The 17,189-nt window shown below is 48.0% G+C and overlaps 1 protein-coding gene across 1 annotated transcript in view; it reads left to right on the forward strand.

The window, feature by feature from the left end:
- The first annotated feature begins 15,087 nt into the window (after positions 1–15,087).
- Positions 15,088–17,189, forward strand: part of FHL1 (four and a half LIM domains 1) — a 33,794-nt gene continuing 31,692 nt past the window's right edge. The window contains exon 1 of the mRNA XM_069811453.1: positions 15,088–15,219. The gene's annotated coding sequence lies outside the window, so the exon portion shown is untranslated. The remainder of the gene's footprint in view (positions 15,220–17,189) is intronic.

Consider the following 17,189-nt stretch of genomic DNA (forward strand, 5'->3'; position numbering starts at 1 on the left):
GCAAAGCAAAACAAGGAATTCGTTCCCCACTTCCCATGGGCAGGTGGGTGTTCAGCCATCCCCAGGAAAGCAGGGCTCCATCACACGTAAGGGTGACTTGGGAAGACAAACGCCATCACTCCAAACATCCCCCCCCTTTCCTTCTTCTTCCCCCAGCTTTATACGCTGAGCATGACGTCCTCTGGTCTGGAATATCCCTTGGATCAGTCGGGATCAGCTGTCCCAGCTGTGTCCCCTCCCAACTCCTTGTGCCCCCCCAGCCTCCTCGCTGGTAGGATGGGGTGAAAAGCAGAAAAGACCTTGGCTCTGTGTAAGCACTGCTCAGCAGTAACTAAAACATCCCTGTAATATCAACACTTCTCAGCACAAGTCCAAAACAGCCCCATACCAGCTGCTGTGAAGAAAATTAACTCTATCCCAGCCAAAACCAGCACACCTGCATGAGAGGCATTGCTACGGGATGTTTGCAAACTGAAGGCTCCTGAGCTTTCATGGGCTTTTATGTCCTGTGTTTTCACTGAATTTGCAGCTGGGCTCGTGGCAGCTGCTCTGCCATCCTTTGAAGGCGATTCTGCCCTCCGTCTCCTGTCTGTACCCTTTTTTTTGGTGCTATGTGCTGTCAGAGCAGCTGAAGAGGTTTGTTGTTCAGATGCTTTACAATCCTTCAACATAGAGGGCATCTCGGAAACTTCAGGAATCTGGTTTTGAGAGTTTTGATTCACAAAGGACAACCTTCACCTTTCGAACGGTATAAAAATACATTCTTTGTAGCTCTGTATCACTGCGGGAAGATAGCCCCCGAAACCTCGTTAAATACACTTGTCTCCCATCCATAGCAGCGGCCAGCCGAGGGGCTGCCTCTTCTGCTTTCCAAAGGGACCGCGGTCCTCGCGTGGGGTGGCGGGGCCCGAGCTCTCACGCTGGGCTTTGCCAAAGCGTTGGCTGCAGCTCACAAAAGCACCAAGGGTCTGTAACAAGAAGGGCTTGTCCAGCGTCACGCTGGTTGTGGGTGGCCTGTGCTACTGGAAGTCACAGGAGCCGGACAGGAGACAAGAGTTTATTTTTTTTACTGTGAAACAATGCTAATTCCACCATGCGTTCTTGCACCTCAAAATCCTGACAATCAGAATAAACACCACTAATCCCGCTGTACGCATGCTGTCCAGCCCAGGCTTGGATTGTACTCAAGCACATAACTAAAACAAACAAGGGTGTAGTTCAGCAATTGAACAAATGCCTTTCGGCAGCTCTTTACCCTCGCAAACCCTCAAAAGAAGTGCAGCACACCCCTTACAAATGAATTGTTTTGTTGAAGTACGGTATGGTTCATGCCCCTGGGCTCACCATTGGTGAGCGCTATCTCCAGTACGCAAAAAGTAGCCGGGACAAGCTGGCATGCATGTAACCCTCCCCAATGCACACAGTCACAAGCAGGCATCCTCTGGGACAGGCTCGCTGTGCCATGAACTGGCATATGGTTTTAGCCATGCAAAAAAAAATTTTGGAGAGGTGCTGTTCAGAAGCACTGGAAAAAGGGACAAGGCAGATCCCTGCATAGTCTGGGGAGGGAGACTTGCACTGCAGGTAGGTGTGTAGAGCTGCCACTTGCTGAATAGTCCCAATTTTGTTAGTTCAGTTCAATTTGAGCTGATTAGGGATAGCTTTCAGTCAAGCTATCATACCCCCTGGCCATGTTCACGTGGTGCTCAGTAAAGTGCTGGGAGGTGGGCCAGAGCCAGGTATCTACAACCTCAAAAAAAAAAAAAAAAAAAAATCACAGGGCTGTTTTTAGAGCAATCCTATATTCTCATGCCCAAGGCACGGACAGTCCTTATGCACTTGGCTCTCCATCTCCATGTCACGCTGGGCAAGCCTTTATGTGAGGTAAAATTTTAAAAAAGCAAGCTTTTTATTCTTCTTCCTTACCTCATCGTGGCCTGCATGGATCTCTTGTCCTTGCTGGGTCCTCTAGATGGCAATATTGGAAAGGACAGTAATTGTCCATCACCGCCAGGTCCAGGCAGTGCAGAGGCTTCACAGCCCACCCCTGCTCCAGAAACCCTCTCCATCCTCTGCTGTGTTCGCCACATCTTATCTGCCATCCAGCCCGAGCCTTTATCTGCAGAAAGGAGAAGAGACCCCATTGCAACACCGACTGCTCTTACACCCTGAGCCCCTTTGCAGAAGCCACCACCTTCTCAAAGAAGGTGCTTGGCTTAGTGATGGCCTCGTTGCTGCCTTTGCACTGAAGAAAGGGAGGAATTTGCTAACACAGCCTGGGTCTGGCTGTCTCAGCAGGGTACCTGTGGGTAGGCATCAACACCCAGGAGCCTGGAGGTGGTTGAGATGACCTTCTGCTCAGAGACTGTACACCTATTCTGCATCTTGCTTTCCTCTTTAAGGCAGCTGCCTGCTGACGGTTTTTTTCCCCATTAGGCTTTTAGAATCAGGAGTTTAATGCTAGTGGTCACAAGCTGGTTGCAGGATTAATTTTAGCCCCTCAGAGATGAGGCGCAGCCATTGCTGGAGCTGCTGACAAGTATCAGAGCTGGTTCAACCCTCCCTGTCCCCCAACATCAAGCCTGCAAGGGCACCTTCCTCCATGGTACTTCTCCCTCCAGGCTTCCTAGCTTTCCTAAGTAGGACATCGCCTGGGCTTTAAACAATTCCTAGCACTAGAAGTTGCTATCACCTGCAGCCAATTTGTGGTCACAATGGCTGTTTGCACTGTTGCAAGAGGACTTTTCTCTCTGCTTGGCTCCTGCTCATCACAGTCCCCAAACAGTGTCTGTCACCACATGTGGGGAGTATTCTGGAGGAAATAGCTTGGCAAGATAAGAGAGGAGGTGTGGGTGGAAGTGCCTTTCAGGTGCTAGTGGGCCCAAATATATTCTTATAACACTAAGCTGTGAAAAATCTTCTGGCCACATGTGTCTGTGATTGGAGAATAATTGGAAGGTGAGGCAAGTGGAGGGGAACTGAAGAAATGGTATCCTTGCTGACAGTGATAACAAAATCTGCCAACCTGATGAGAGAACCCAGAGGCCATGGGAGTGTTTGTGTACTCTCTGTGTCCAGTGTAAGTGTAGCAACACTGCCCAGCGCAAACACCACGTGTGCCTGCTGCTTTCCATCTCCTCTGCTCTCTGCTGAGCTGGGAGTGAGCGATCTGGGTGTCATGTAATATAAAGGAATTTACAACTCACCTGGTGCCTGCAACCCTGTTAACATCAGAAGCTGCTTTGCACCTTGCTGGCAGGAGCAGCACTGGGGACAGCCTGGTTCCCAGTACCCTGACCTCTCTACTACAGCTAAAAGGAGAGCAGCACAGCAATGCAGTGGCTCTGATGTCCCTGAAGGCTCCTGGCCCTTGGACAAGCCTGATAAGCAAGGCAAAGTCTTGGTGGGTTGGCAGCTGCAGAAGTGAGATGTCAGGGGTGAGGCTGGGATTGGAGAGCCCAAAGCTGGGGAAAGCAGAATTCCAGCCTGTCACCACTTGGTTTTGCTGGATGGTACCAAAGGTGTGCAAAGGTCTGCTCTCAGAATGGAGGTTGGGAACCAGGGGCTCTGGAGCATGTTACTTTGGGACATACGGCCCTCGCGCAGCCCATTTTGGTGCTTTTCCTTACTCCAGCCCTTACAGTCCGTGCTGGGCACTTAGAGCCTGGGTCAGAGGCTACAAGATCCCTTAACGGCTGCGGGAGACTCTGTAAGGTTCAGGACTCTCGGGTAGCAGAGCCTTGAATCTCTTGTCCAATATTTAGACATGCGTATATACAAAAGGATTTTGTCTTTATTAATTGGCCCTTCATAGGAAATTCCACCAGCTGTCCTTCTCCGAGGGGTGCCAGCGATGCTCCAGCCCCAAGGAGTCCATATAAGGTTGCAATCTCCTATCCCTGCGTGTTTCGCAGAATAGTGTGGTCATAGCTGCTTTTAAGGATATGTGTGAACATTGCTCCCTTTCCTGTATACATAAGCTCCCAGGAATGCGGACAAAGATAAAAAGTGTATAAATTAAAGCTGTCAGCTTTATGCAGCATGTCAGCTTTTCTACCTGCAGCAGCAAGGTTAGTTATTCTAGCCTACCCACATAGGTGCTGTGCTGAGCTGGGAAGGCACCGCGGTGCAAAGGACACTTAGTGAATAGGAAAATACCAACCGGCCGAGCATCAAACCATTTTGCAATGTAAATGTGCCTAGGCTGAGACAACAGCAGAAATATTTTCCCTTGCCCTTCCTCCTCCTATAAGTAATGCTGAACTACAGACAAGAGCTGCAGGTACCCGGCAGCTACCCCTCAGCCTTTTTTGTTTGTAAGGGAGTTCTGTATCATTAATTCTGCCTGATCTTTTTGCCAGGGACATCTTCCCCCTCCTTCCCCTCCCTGTTTCTGTGGCCTGGTGTCCACAGCCCATGGCTAGCTCCCTCTCTGTTCATTCTCCAAATGCAGCAAGAGGAGCTATTGTCCCCTTCAATGTTGGTAGCTGTAAATGTCCTGCAATCCACTGATCTCCTTCTCTCCCCCATGCTAGCTGCAGCCCCTTTGCCTGATTTAGGATGGGCTAATCACAGAAAATCACAGGGGGGCCACAGTAGGCACGTTCTACACCTGCGTCACATCTGCAGCATCTCCCTTGCCCATCCCAGGCACTGGCCTGTACCAAAATGCACCTTTTCTGCCTAGCATCTCCATGAGCATAACCCTAAAGACAGCTAAGGGCAGTATGTCTCCCACATTCCCACGGCATCCTCATTCTCTGCAGCACCTTGAAGTATCTCCACTGCACCGTCTGATGATGGAAGGCTAAATCTGCTCTTCTGTGATACAGCTTGCTCCTAAAACTCCCAGAGGTACAAGAAGAAGGGGAACAAGCAGCATTGCTTGATTTCCCTTTTCCCAGGCAGTTAATATTAGTCACTGGTGCTTTTGGATCCATTGTGTGAATTCTCCCAGCCTCTGAAGCTTTTGAGATCTGTAAGAGAGAATTGGAAATGCCTCTGGATCTCAGTGACAGTAGGGCCAGATTTAATACAAACTTATTCTCTTCACTAGATGCTCTGCCATATTTTTTAGCTTTGGAATAGACACAAACATCCTAAAGCTATTTAGCTCAATTTTGTCTGGTTGAGTGGTCTGAGGTCACTATTTGCACTGGTGTCCATTTTTCGAGGTGCAAAATCAAGGATTCCTCTGATGAGGCAGGTCAAGTGATACAACACTGCAAATGCACAAGGTATGTCCGGGTTATGTTTTCCACCCTGAGACTTCAGAGCTGTGTGCACTGCTCACATGGGAATGCCCAAATTGTTACAAAAGGCAAATGAATTTCCCTCCTGACTTTGTTTCTGCTCTGTATGGGCTGGTTCACCAGCTGGAGCTTTGTTGCTGAGATATTTGCTGTCGATAAAATGCCTTAGCTCTGGGTCAGATGCCTTCAAGGGCTGAATGCTATTGTCCCACTAGAGAGAAGCCAGTGCCATTTGGCACAGTTACATGCCTAAACTCAGCTCCGGTCAGCAACTTGTTGCTTCAGCTGGAATCTCTCTGTGCTCCGATGACAGAGCTGATAATAGACTGATGGCACTCGTGACAAGGGTGTAGGGGTTGAGTAAAAAATTCCCTGGAAAAAATGGATCATCCTGGCTTTACAGATATTTAATTTGAGATTCCATAGCCAGCATCAGGCCTCAGCAATGCTCGCAAGACTGAATTTCTTTGCCCTAAGGAGGAGAGCCCAGCTGGGGGTCAGGCCGTTGTGCCCAGATGGCATTGGAGCAGTTGTGTTCGCAGCACCACAGTGCTGGCTGGGCTGCAAGGCTCCGCTGATCTGGGGACCGGTGGGCAAATCTGATGCTGCGGATACACCAAAATCAGAGCAGGATGCGTTGGCACCTCAGGCTGGGAAGAAGAGCATCTGTTGGCATCCCTGGGAGCGGATCTAACCCAGGACGGTGGGGTTTATGGTCCGGCTGAAAGTCCTGGACCACAACAAGCAGGACAGTTAATACCTGGACTTCTGTGGCTGGCCGCGCTTCTGATGCAGCAGAATGAGTAAAGCCGAGGCACAGCGTGTAAATATTTATAACCCAGTTACCAGGTTTCGTGTTTGGCCGGTCCCTCTTGGCTCCTACCGCCTGATGTTTGTGGTTCTGAGTTGCCAAGGACACTCTCAGGGTTGCTTGAGGGACAGAAACCTCTCTGAAGGGAGCCAGTGGCCAGCCTGGCAGCACCCAGGGCACGAGCTGACTCGTTTCGGCAGCGAGAGCTGGTCCTGGCTGTGGTGCCACGTCACAGCAGCACCCACTGCACCCACCCAGCACCTGCAGCCCAGCCAGCAGCTCTGGGAAGGGGGACGGGAGGCACTGATGAGCTCCCAAAAGTTGGTTGAGCAGCATTTTTCACTGACCAGCTCAGGTGTACGGGAGTGGGGTGGGAAGTGAGTGCACAGCTCCCAGAGCCCTGTTCCTCTTGGGGGACGGCTCTGTCACCCCTCGCTGTAGTGTGTTGCTCTCCTGGGACAGATTTCATCAACATCTAAACAGCCTCTGCGTAACTCTCACGTTCTTCCTCAGTTCCAGAGTCTCTAATGCCAAATATTTTTCCCCACTGTTGGTTCAGTTTCTTCTTCTGTTCCCAACCCTCGCTTGAGCTGCTGAGGGGGAAAAAAAAAAATCACAATCTGTTTTTACCGAAGATATTTATTTCAGTTTGGAAGTGGCAGGAAGACAGCTTCTTTATATCCATGCGTATATCTGAGATCTTTCTCTTGGGTCTCTTTCACCTTTGCCTTCAAACTGTCTTTAAATCACTTTTCTTCAGCAGAATTCGGCAAAGAAGCGAGCTCTCTCATTTTTGCATAAAAGATGATTCCCAGAAAACTTGGTTTAAACCAAAGAAAACACACCCATGCTCCCTTCATGCCAGCTGAACTCAATCAGTTGAAAATCCCATCTGAACTGGAAGGAGAGCAAAAGTCCAGCACAGACAAATCTCCTTCACAGCCGGGTATCTTGTTTAAAATCTTTTGGTAGAGAAAGCTGCCTGACAGCTATTTACCGCAGCTCCTACAGCACACTCAGCTCAGGAAATTGCATTCAGAATTTCCTTAGTGCCAAATGGTTTGTAATTTTCACATGACTATTCCTTTTTTGTTATTGTTTGTGAAACAAAGCCTTTGAAAAGCATACACGGATTTACTTTTTGCCCAACTAGGAAGCTACCATGAAGCGTATAGATTAAGTGGATACTGTTCACTTGATTTGACACAGGGAATAAAAAAAATTGTTTGGCATAGGGGATAAAAAACCCCAACCTTATTTGTAATTAAGTCTTCCATAAATAGCCTTATAATTTTAATACAATCTTTTTTACCAAAGGGAAAATTGATGTGACAGAGAAAGTAAAAGTGCTTGTATAGCCAGTGCTGTCGGACACAAGGAACAAGCAGAAAAGACGGAAAGGTGTGACCTGGCTTCTCTGTGTTATCATCGGCGTAGGCCTGAGTAGTAAGTGTGATTCCCACTGCATTTATATACAAGAAAAAGGTTTGACTCTGATTTAGCCAGAGGCACTTGGATCTGGTGAGCTGGGCTGGAGTTGAGCTCCAGTCCCTGGGACAGATCACATCCATGTCCTTGGGCAAGCGGCTTCTTTCTCCACTTTGCCCGTGGTGTAGCCATGGGCATCACGTGGGTAGTTTAGGTTGGTACCTTGGAGCACACCAAACCTAAGCTTCTGCAGAGCTTCAGCTGCCATTAACTGTCTTACTAAATAAGACTTTCACTGCCAGTAATTGCGAATCACAAAATTACCATGCAAAGAGCCAGCAGAACATCTATTAAGACTCCCCAGCTTGAGGCTTTGCATTCAGAGAGATGTGGACGGACTGGCAGTGGGCAGTGGGGAAGGCTGCGGTGTGACTCTTGCATCCCGTCCCACGTCTGAACGGAGCGGTCTGGAAGAGGCTGTGGCAGCAGAGGAGGTTTGTGTGAGTCCCTTGCAGTGACGCTACATCTCCAGCTCTGCTTTTTGAAACTGAATCTTCTCCACGGGGTGCTTTCATGTCTGAAAGCTTGTCCTCTTTCTACCTGTCTGTTGTTGCAAAGCCTGCATTTTAAACAGAAGCCAAGCGGCTCGCGTGTCTTTGATAACACGCCTCCCTAGGAAACATGTGGGAAGCAAAAAGCGCTATTATGTCTTTTTGTAGATGTGGGAACTCGAGGCACGGTGAGACAAGGTGAACCCCTCCAGCCTGGCGATGTAGACAGGGCGAAGGCAGCTGCAAACGAGCTAAGCGAGGGGCTGCAGGCACTGAGCACAGCTGCTGCTTTCTGGAGTATGTCCATAGCGTAGCCAGCAGCCCTGGAGTCAGGCAGGTAGTGCCTGAGGGACTGATGTAACGTGACTCAGTCAAAGTCAAGCAAGAAGTTCATACCAGGATGAGGAATTTAATTTTGGTCCCCTTAGCTGTAGGCAAATGCTGGAAGCCCCAGCCCATGCTGTGCCTATCACTTCTCATGTTCACTGCAATCATCTAATCCAGTTGTATGTGTTTCTTCACGGTCCCCAGCTTTCTAATTGATTTGATTTTAGCTGCAGACTCAAGCAAAATGAAATCTGTCATGCTTCGAAAACCTCCTCTGCTATTAAAACACTTATTTTACTTAAGTTAGCCTGTGGGTACCTTGAATTTTTCTGAGATTAAAATCTAAAGCTAAAATGAATAAAGGAGCCTAATTTCAGTTAGATGCCTGGAAGCTATCTTTTCAAATCTGGAGCATGAAACACCTGGTGAGCCTGACACCAAGGAAAAAGACCACTGTTAGGGTAATTATGCATAGTAAGATAAAGATAAACATGTTTTAGGTGTCCATAACATATACCATCAAAATCCCTTTGCTCTGTTAAAAGTAAAACCTTATATTGTTATCGTTTTACCTCATTGCTGTTAGAATCCTTTTTTGTTAAATCTCTCTGGATATGTATCCACCCAGTAATTGACAATTGATAAAGACCAAGCTGACCAAAAGATAAAGACCAAGAACCACACCTCGTCTCAAATTTTATCTGTTTTGCTTATGCAAATACTCAAATATTTGATGGATTTCTGTTACTGCTGAATGGCTGGCCAAGGTGTTTGCTGGAAGGGCCAAAGTCTGGAAACACTTAAGCAAATTGTGACCCAGCAGTTGTTGAAGTCAATGGAAACTTACTTGACTTCAGCAGATGGTGGCTGAAAAGTTTTTGTCATAACAGTAGTTCTGCAGGAGCAAAATTACTTGTTTGCCCAGACTACTCCCCATGCTTCATTTTGTGGGCTCTGCTCAGGGTTAGATAGGATTTACAGAAACCACGAGGCCAGACGAGGCTGGTGTGTGGGGATGGAGAAGCAGAGGTGTGCACGCTCGCAGGGCTACCACGTCCCGTGGGCGCGTGCCCAGGTGGAGCGATGCCTGTGGCCGCAAGCTGCCTGCTGCTCCCACATCCCTGCCTGCGATCCAGCAGGCAGAGGAAACGACACCGGGACCCAGCGCGTGAATGTGGACGGAAATGCTGAGGTTCAAATGACCGTGGAGCAGAAAACCTCAAGCCCTACCCTTGGCAGAAAACCTGGTGTGTTTGAATAGCCCCCTGCAGGCTGCAGATAAATGGCTGTGACTGCTGCCAACATTCCTTGAAAACTTATATTGTTGCTGGAAAGACCGTTGGAAACCTTTGTTTCTGTTGCCTTTTCAAAATGTAGCCTCGCTGGGGCCGGAGAGTCAACAGATGGGTCCATTTTTGCGGGGCCCTGGTACATCATCTTTTATAAATGGGAGTCACCTTTGTAATTTTCCATGCACAGAAGGAGCAACTTGTACTGGGAGAAGCATTTTGGCCTCTGCCAAAGGACGCCGAGAGGACTGACACGGCTGCTCCTCTTAATCTGATAGCTGAACCATCCCTGCAGCTGCTTTTTAAAGGTGGGAACAATCTCTAGCTAGATCCTCTCTCAATGTGCAGGTTCTGGTGTCACTCAGGAAAATCTGAGTAGCGGTGATGCCTCGAATAATGCAGTCACTGTAATTACTCACGGGATAGTATTTGATAGTGGTCTTTCAGCAGGTGATTGTCCAGTTTTTGAAAATCTCTTTTGATCTGTTGATCCAGGTTTGCTGATGGTATTGTAGGGTTATGCTACAGACATATTTCGACACTAAATGGTGGAAAGCTGAGTAGTTTTATGCATGTCACCCAATACAACCACAATCCCTTTTTATGTGTCTTACTGTTTTACCCACTGAATTCAGGAGAACTTCCTACTTCATCTTTTGCTGGTTTGCAGAGCCGCTGGCAAAGACAGATCCATTGATGCCCCTCAGCAGCAATTTAACCCCTCACTCCCGCTCACGTATATGACTTCCAAACCACACTGATAGGAAGAATTACAGTGGACGCAAAGACAGAGAGCTGACTGATGCCTGGCTTTTTGCAGAGGTGGACTTGGCAGATAAGGATCACAGCGCTCCTGCAGTACGCGTCCGACAGGTTGCAGTGCTCTTACTTGCAACAACTTGGAAAGCAGCGAGTTCTGTGTTTAAACTCCATGGAAAAAGGGTTTGCATCACTGATCTTTTAACCACACCATTATAAAACCTCCCACAACCGCACCCTTACTTACTCCCTGAGAGGAATGACTCTGAAACGTTTCAGCTTTTCCATTACTTCGCCTGCCTGGAGACTTTGTGCTAATGGCCTGCGAGGTAATTAGCCTGCTGCAGGTGAGCCCCAGCTGCCTGCAGGGCGGGGGTTCAATTTGACCACAAGTTATCCCCCACAGCAACAAAATGGTGGGATGTTTCAGGAGGGTGGAGACTGCTCTGTCTCTTTCCCTATCTCTTTTTCTCTTCCCCCCTCCTTTTCTCAGATCTCTTGACTCACTGCAGGCTGCTATGACTTCTGTGCATCTGGGGCTAAAAACAGCCTTTGGAGAAGCGATAGGACAGCTTGAGGAGGGAGCCATCACTGGGACCTCAAGGGATCAGCTTTCCAATTTGACTCTTTCTGCTGGGAGGCCCTGTGTGGACCACGGGTGCTTTATAGACCAGTGGGAAAACAACCAGTCCGAAACAGGGCACGGCTCCGACTTCCCCACAGAGTCAGGGACAGTCAAACAGATGGTACAGGAGCAGCCGCTGTGTGTAGCTGCCTCTGCCGGGAAGGATTCCCGTCTTGGACACTGGTGAAGGGAGGTGGCTGTGATTACAGGGACAAAGCCTGCCAATTAGGCAAATAACATGGCAGTGACCCCAGGGAGCCGGTGCGGACGGGGAGGCAAAAGGGTTTGTGAAGGCATCTTGTCCCCCAGACGGCTGCATCCCTCAGGCTGCAACATTGGAAGGAAAAAAGAGCCCTTCCCAGCTGCTTTGGATGAAGGGGCAATGTTGCTTGTGAGAAAGGCGGTCTGTCTGGAGGCGTTTAATGAGGGGGAGTGGTAATTACCCCCACCTGGAGCTGAGGAGGGAGTGGAGGCAGCTGAGGGAGGAAGGGCTGAGGTACTGGTCCTGCACTGGGAGAAGAGGGTAGGGGGGGAGGTCGTCCCTGTTGGAGTGGAGAGCTGCTGTGGCTCTGTATGGCCACGGTGTCCCACAGAGGACAGGTGAGTGGGGCAGCCCTATCTCCTCACACGAGTGGTTGTCACCACTGCCAGCCCTGGACTGGGGATGACATGGGTGGGGGCACATGGAAACCAGGATGGCCAAACCCACCCAAGGGTCGTGTGAATGCCATTCTGCATGGATTCACCCCAAAATTCATGTGGCTTCCTTCCACAGAGCATCAACTTTTGAACATGGGCCCCATTGCGTTGAAGACTTTCCTCCCCTCTGTGGCTGCGAAATGATTTAATAAAAACAGCATGGAGACCCAAAGGATGATGCAAAGCACGTCTCTTTCTTCACCGGTGTGGATGAGCCCATGCTCTGAGGTGAGCCCTTTGCTTTGGGGTAGTATCCTGCCCTATGGGGTTTCTTGCAGAGCGCTTGGCTGTAAAGCAGCCTCCCCGCATGGCTTCCTGAGCTTCACCATTTCCAAATAAAGTTTCCTAGCAGTTAGATTTGAGTGAGTAATTTAACTGACTCGGTTTTGAATGCTTCTGCTCATAGTTCACTTTGTTTGGATAACTTGTCAAGGATATATTGGAGTTTTGTGTTGTGTTTGGTTTTTTTTTAAAATATTTATTGTGTTTGCCAAAAAATCAATGTGTATGATAACTGATTATATTCCTTAGCAAGCAATGGTGATAGCAGGGGGTTGACTCAGAGTTGTCTCAGTCCTTTGAAATGAGTTGTGTCATTCTTGCAGTTTATTCTTGTTTAATCCAATGCTTTGGCGGAGATTTTTATAGTGCTATGTTGTATCTGTAATACAGCAATGCCCGAGTGCCTTTTCTTTGACTCTAGTTGTGTGCTGTCGTTGCTCTCTAAATCATCTTCTGTTCTTTTCCAAACAGAATAAAGCTGCTGTTGCGATATGTGTGAGGTTAAGAGTGCTTAAATTCTTCTCTGTCAGGTATATGGGTCATTTTAAGCCTGCAGATTTAAGGTCTGATCCTGCAAACACTCACTCGCTGTCAGAGGCGGCAATATTGAAGGTGGGGTAGAGTAGTTGCTCTGTGGCACGTGCCTTTGCAGACCTTTATTCTGCTGCTTTTTTCTGGATGTGACGTTGTGCCTGTGGGGCTGGCCAGGGAAGCCCAAGGGGATCTGGGGGATGCAGCAAGTGTAGGATCAGGCCTTCAACTGTAACCCAACCACAGCAACGAGTTACTCAAATAACAACTTGCTCTGCTGTAATCAGTGAGAGGCATGTTAAATAGATCAATTTGTTATTTAGCTGCTACTTTGTTAGACCGACAGATGTACTGCTTTAGAGTTGTTTTTGATGGTAGCTGGTGTTTAGGATTTGCCAGTGAAATCTCTAGTTTGTGTTGTATGTGGAAGGCATCTAATATTTTAAATAAGAGGCAGAGGATCCTGGCAGCAGTGTGATGATGCTCCCTGCAGATACGGAATGCTTGTTACACTGCTGGTGGGCTGCAGGTACCTGCTGTCGGGCTTGTTCACTTACTAGCATGCTTGTGCTTCTCCAGATGTGTAATGCAGTTGTGCTCCTCCAAGATACATCTGCATAAGGGTTGGTCCCCAAATACTTCTGTGGTGACAGGGACACTAACCAGTCTCTGGTGGAGGGGTGTTAACTAAGCTCCACTGGTACAGGTGCTCCTGGACCCTTGTTACTCTTGGGTCCTCTACCTCTGCTTACTGCCTGCAGCAGGAATATCCCCTTCTTTGAAGGAGAAAACCCTGCAGGAGGCGGCTGCAGGGTAACTTGCCCCTAGTGACATTTTTCTACAGCTGTGCAACACCTAGTTTGTCTTTATATCCCAGCACTCTACAATTCATGCTTCTTCTGGAGCTCTTGGCTTGATTTATCTAATTGGAAATGTTCTGTCTGAATGTCCCATCCTTGAGGGGCCTTAGTCTCTGCAATTTCTCATGAGTCCCAGAGCTCTGCAGCTCTAATCACGTAAGCAATATCATACTTTGCGGGCAGGGGGCTTTTGCTAATGTTCTTGCTGGCCTGATTGTTGGTTACAGACAGCTATAGAGAAAAGCTCTTGCTTATGGTAACTAAGTTTTATGCTTGTTGGGAGAGCTGTTGGAAAAACGAGCTAGAAATGGGTATTTGGATTCCTTTGAAAATCAAATGTAAACTTCAGTCCATAATGATAAATAATGTTGGTGTTTCACATCTGTATTTTATGCATGCCTGAAGTTGCTCTTGGCAAGTGGTGACAGTCTGAGCCTTGAACCTCAGAGCAGCCCAGTGTTCTTGTCCCTGCTAGGAACGTTGTCAATACGGATGAAGCGGTGTTGGAAGAATCTGTTGGACTTACCTGTTGAAAGAATAGACACACACAGAAATACAAATGCTTTTGTAAAGACGGTGTGTTAGGTCTTACACAATGTTTGTTTTGTTTTACTAAACAACAGAAATTCTTTGCCCAAGTATAATGATCTGCTTTCCAGGGATACCAGTGGTGTTTCCAGCACACCCACCAGGATGCCCAGCCTCTCCTGCTGTTAGTCAGAAGCTCTGTGGCTCTCCAAGGCACCACAAAAGCCTATTTGTAGTGCAAGAGCTCCAACACAAGCACCTCCTGTTAAAAAACAAACTTACTTGCTGGACCACATATCCAGTGGCAGAAGCATGGAAGAAAGTAGGACAAACTTGGAAGACATAAGAGCAGGGGAAAAAAAACCCAGGGTAAGGGATGGAGAAAGGAGGGGGAAAAGAAAACAGACGTGAATGTTGTCAGATATTTCTGATGTGGTGCAGCACAAACGGGCAGATTTTTTTATAAATAGGAATGACTTGCTACCTGATAGTACTTTTTCTCATGTCTGCTTTGAAGAAAATACCCCTCTTCTGGCATCATTTTTGCTGTGCTCTCTTCAGCTGGGTTCCTTCCCTCCCTGCAGGCTGCTAACTTGAAATGCATCCCTTCTGTTTGTTTTCTGTCCTGGAAACTCTGTCTATGAACCTGAAGGTGACACATATTGTAACAGAGCTGCCAGCAACAGCTTTAGGTTTGAGAGAGGGTAGCTTGGACAGGATGGGAGGCTGGCGACAAATCCGCCCGCAAAGTTTTTGTGCCGCATTTTCCTTGAGTGAAACGGTCTGGGAGAGCAACTCCTAGCACTGTGGGGGTAGCAGGGCTTTGCCCAGCCTGGTGAGTCCCATGGGTCCCAGTAACAGCGCTTTGCTGTTGTGGGGAAGCAGGGCAACGGCTATGCTGGCGAAGTGCCGTGGCCGGTTGGGTTTTCCCCCCGTGGACCGTGCAGAGGCCCTGGGAGGAGCAGGCTGTTCCCCCCCCCGTCCTCCAGCAGCTCCCCAGGCAGGAACGGTGCTATTGGCTGGACTAATTTATTTTTTTTTTTTTTTTTTGCAACACGCCTCCCTGCTATAAGTGTCAAAGCAGCCGCTGTCCCGCCAGCTGGACACCCCAGCCCAGCCGTGCTCCCTCCACAAGGCTGGAGGCACAGCCCTGGACCGAAGTGCTCCCGCATCCGTCCCGCTGCCGAGGTGCTGTGCGCGGCCGCCCGCAGAGTTCAGTCCATCCCTTCCATCCCTTCCCTCCTCCAGGCAGCAGCTCCCAGGCTCTCCGGCAGCCAGTAAGCACATGCCTCCGTCTCTCCCTCTCGAGCATCATCTCGCTGAGCAGGGCAGGGAGTGTTTCGGCATCCCACGCTTCGCAGATCTTTGGATTTCAGGGCTTGCGCTGGGTCTTTTCTCTGCCTTGTGACTGCTCTGCTGGGGAAGGGTTTGTCAGAGCAGGGCTGGGGGAAAGCCTGTGGGTGTATAATGTACTTCTAAAACGCTCTTTTCTAGCAAGCAGTTTCTTCATGGATTACGGAGTTAACCTCAGAAAGTGCCTCTGTTTTATGTGGTGTTTTGGGGGTGAGATTTATCTAAATTCTTCCTTCTGATTTCTCTTGCCTCCTCTTTTTCTGATACACACATTCTCTCCTGGAAGGTGGTGGCTTTGCAAGTACAGGCAGCCACTTGGGTATAAATATAACTTTTCTCTTTGCTTCCCAGCTGAGTGGGTGTTTAGGAAGTGTTTGCAGTGGTACAGAGCTGTGTGAGAGCTGTCAGCTGTGTGTTTTCCTAGGCAGGTGATGAGATGTGCCCGTTTGAAGCTTTTAATGACAGCTGGGGAGGAAATAGCGAAAGCAGTGGCTGTTTCGTGGGCTCTCAGGTGATGTGATGCTCTCAAAGTGAGGACTGATACCCTCTGAATCGTGGGAGCAAGCTGGCAGTAACAGAATTGGGGAATATGGAAATGCAAGCTTTTACCTGATAATTATCACATCTTCCTCTTTCTTTCTATATTATGGAATATCAGGTAGTTCCAGAGTTTCTGACAAGCCACACTTGCAGCTGTCCCCATGTGAATGCAAACACCTTTATCTTTACACAGATACTGCACCTCCATATCTCTCTAGATTTGTGGAATCATTTGCATGAGTATTTGCCCATGTGTTTGCAAGATGGGTGTTTCTGTCATTAATCTTTTCTTTAGCAACTAGGCAAAAGATAAGTTAATGCGTGTGACTCTGGTCCAGTTTGTATTGTGTAAGCAGGAGCTAGTCTGTAGTTTAGAAATGGATGTGGCTGCTTTTTAAATCACTGAACTCTAGCACATGAAAGGGGGGGAAAAAAAGATTAAAACAATCCACCTACCAATTAGTCTTTTACCTTGTTTTGAGAGGAAGAGTGTTCTTTAAAAACAACAACAAAAAAACTTCTGAAAGGAAACTGATTAAATTCTTAAGCCATGATGTACTAAGCAAATAGCTGATCAAGAAACCAAATAAGGCTTTAAAACTTAATCTTTCTTTTTTTAATGATAAGAGCACCCACCTACTTCACTTCAGTGACAACAGCCGCCTCTTTTCTTACCACCCCACCCCAAGCATTTTTTTAATACAAACCAGTTCTTAATTTCTCCTTAAAGGGCTCAGTATATAAAAAGTCATTCTTGACTAATACCTGCTAGAAAAATGTGGGTTAGCTAACACCATAAGTGCAAAAAACCCCTCAAGAGCTCAGTGCAAAAGGAAGTTAATTGCTCAGATTTTGGACTGTGGCTCTGAGGAACCAGTTCAGGGCTGGAGTTTTACAGCTGGTTTCCGACTTGCCCTGCTCTTGGGGAGTTTTGGCTGGGGGAGGTCTGTAGGATTGGGGTCTTGACATGTTTCTAACAGGAGAAGTTATTCCCTGCTGTAAACGGTGGCTTATGTTGGTATAATTCTCTGCCTGGATGTAAATAATGGCAGCTGTTCAAAAGGAGGCAATGTTTAGGGTACTCAAACACTTGAAAATAAACACTCTCTAGCCTATCTTGGCTGGCCTTCATTTTGGAAGCAGCCTTTCCATCAGACTGTACCATGAATGGAAAAATCTAGATGTATGGTACGAAGCAGCTGGTGGGAGCCCTGTCAGGTCCCTGTTCGGTCCACGAATAGGGGAATGATGCTGTGGGATGCGCTTTATCTCTGATCTAAGCCCATATCCTGTCAGTATGACTTGCAGACTATACCCATTGCACTAGGATATAACAAAAGCTTTAAGTAACTGC

Source organism: Haliaeetus albicilla, chromosome 23 (assembly GCF_947461875.1).
Source record: "Haliaeetus albicilla chromosome 23, bHalAlb1.1, whole genome shotgun sequence".
Taxonomy (NCBI): domain Eukaryota; kingdom Metazoa; phylum Chordata; class Aves; order Accipitriformes; family Accipitridae; genus Haliaeetus; species Haliaeetus albicilla.